The sequence below is a fragment of the Peromyscus maniculatus genome, chromosome 14 (genome assembly GCF_049852395.1).
Source record: "Peromyscus maniculatus bairdii isolate BWxNUB_F1_BW_parent chromosome 14, HU_Pman_BW_mat_3.1, whole genome shotgun sequence".
In the NCBI taxonomy this organism is placed as follows: domain Eukaryota; kingdom Metazoa; phylum Chordata; class Mammalia; order Rodentia; family Cricetidae; genus Peromyscus; species Peromyscus maniculatus.
The window spans coordinates 87,702,590-87,705,250 of record NC_134865.1 but is presented as its reverse complement, the minus strand read 5'-3'; the positions used below and the strand labels follow the sequence as shown (position 1 = coordinate 87,705,250).

Below are 2,661 nucleotides of genomic sequence, written 5' to 3'. Positions count from 1 at the left end.
CAAGAGAGAACTGCTAGAGCAGAATCCAACTGTTCCCAGAAAGGAGGAGGCTACCATTTAGAGGATCACTGATGATAGTCTAGAAACAACTTAAAATCAATCTCTGAAACATCCAGTCAGCATCTCCAGATAAACAACAACCATTTCTCTCTGCAGATGAGCTCTATGAGGACCAAAGTTGCAGGAATATGTTATTGCTAAGGGAGATAGCATAACTTCAGTGTCAACCATGAAAAACCCACCTGCAGGTGAGCTCAGAACCAAAAGGGGGCACAGTGGAGACAAGAATCCCCAGTAGAGATGAGGTTGGTGTGGAGGGGACTCCCAGATCATTCATATGGCCTCTGCTGCCCTGTTCTCACCAGTAAAGATAGTATAAGAATTTTCAAAACTATAACATGGATGGAGAGAAACTCCCGAGGGCCCACAACAGTCTGAGGATCTATTGGCATTTGATGATGGATGAGGAAAACATAATCAATTTTCTTTGGAAGGTTTCCTATATATGAGTGAATGACTGCACCTATGTGTATATAAATGGAACGGACTGGACTCACTGTGATGCTAGTTATTTAAACAGAGAGGTCAGGAGGTTGGGAGTGAGACCTATTCTATGGTCCCAAGAGGAATCAATGGGACATAGTGGGTGTACATATGATCATACTATATTTTATACATGGATTGAAATTTCAAAGACTATAAATTATGGGATGTAAAAATAACAATTTTACAATTGTTAGCCATTTTCCTCCACATGTATTTTGTACAGTGTGTATATTTCCCCCATAATCTCTACTCTTCATTTTCCTTCCCCTCCTACCTCACCTTATTCTACTAGACAATTTCACTTATACTTCATCATGTATTTGCATTCATAGTTGTACCTAAGTATGTAGTATCTAAGAACTGCTAATGAGGGTCTCATTTAATGTCTGTGTTTCTGAGATGCTCTTAATACCTAATTTCTAGCTGCATTCATTTTTCTATAACTGATATAATTTCCATATTCCTTGGAGATAAAAAACTTCTGTTGTGTTGTTTATGGAAACACATCTTCTTGATGAAAACCTCTGTTGAGTGATACATAGTTTATTTCCGTAATTTAGTTATGTGATGTTGCTGCAATAATCATTGTTGTGCAAATATTTCTGAAGTATATTTACTTTTTGTGGTTTGGGTGAGTTTCTTAGTATACAATTTGTTGGAAAGGCAAATATTAATTGCATGTATCTGAAAGGAGGTTGCAAATTCTCATAACTTATCTGGTTTTAAATTTCCCATCACCACCACCATTATCACAACCACCATCTGTAATTCAATCTGACAAACTTGTCACAAAGTGGAGAAACTATGTCAGGCCTCACATCTATGAAAAGCATAGGTCCTGATTTTAGATCCTCAGTATCTGCACAGGACTCAGGGAAGGAGCAAATTACACATTTCCTCAGAGAGTATTAGTACTTGGCCCTCAGTATCCTGCTGCCTAACCCAGGTGTTCTCTACCTCTTTCTTCTCCAGGACTAGGTACTTATCTAAGAAGTGCCCTGATCATGAATATGCAAATTACTTGAGTCTATGGTTGTAAATACAAGGATGTACAATCCCCTCAACAACATATGATCAGTGTCCTCTCCACACTCACTGAGCACACAGATCCTCACCATGGGATGGAGCTGGATTATTCTCTTCCTCCTGTCAGTAATTACAGGTAAGGGGCTTTCCAGTTCCAAACCTGAAGAAGGAACAGGGACTGAGGTGACAATGACATCCACTCTGCCTTTCTCTCCACAGGTGTCCACTCCCAGGTCCAGCTGCAGCAGTCTGGTCCTGGGCTAGGGAAACCTGGGTCCTCAGTGAAGTTGTCCTGCAAGGCTTCAGGCTATACTTTCACTAACTATGGTATAAACTGGGTGAAGCAGAGGCCTGGACAAAGCCTGGAGTGGATTGGATTTATTAATGCAAATGGTGGTACTGACTACAATCAGAAGTTCCAGGGCAAGGCCAAACTGACTGTAGACAAATCCTCCAGCACAGCCTACATGGAGCTCAGCAGCCTGACATCTGAGGACTCTGCGGTCTATTATTGTGCAAGAGACACAGTGTTGCAACCCACATCCTGAGTGTGTCAGAAACCCTGGGGGAGCAGAAAGCTGCCCTGGGACTGAGATGACAGAGAAGATCAGCCTGGAGACTTGCTGAGAAATAATCATTCAGAGTGTCCATTAGTCTGCCATTTTACAATCTTTTAGGGTCTTTGTCAGCTTTTGAAAAGAACATCAGAGAATAAAGTGATGCTGATTCAGGAATGTTAGAGTGCACCATACCATGATCAGCTGTTTACTAGTGACCACTTCCCTTGACATGATTCCTTTTCAATAAACTAAAATAGTACAAATTGTAGCAATACATTATGATAAAAATATCTCTTAAATATAAGGGACTGGAACTATTGCTACAGTATCTGGGAATAAACTATAGTATAAATTAGGCCAGTAAAAGAGAAATCAACAGCATATGTACAAACAAAGCCCCTTTCAAAGTCCAATTTGGTTTCCCTAAAACAAGAAAAGGTAGTTTGCTGAAATGGATCCCCAAAGATTATGGGGTAGATTCTTTTACATCTGCTATGCAATAAAAATTATATCTTTAATTATTGATATA

The 2,661-nt window shown here is 39.9% G+C and overlaps 1 pseudogene; it reads left to right on the top strand.

The window, feature by feature from the left end:
• Positions 1–229: 229 nt before the first annotated feature.
• On the top strand, positions 230–2,120 carry LOC102905038 (Ig heavy chain V region 108A pseudogene; annotated as a pseudogene).
• The last annotated feature ends 541 nt before the right edge of the window (positions 2,121–2,661 follow it).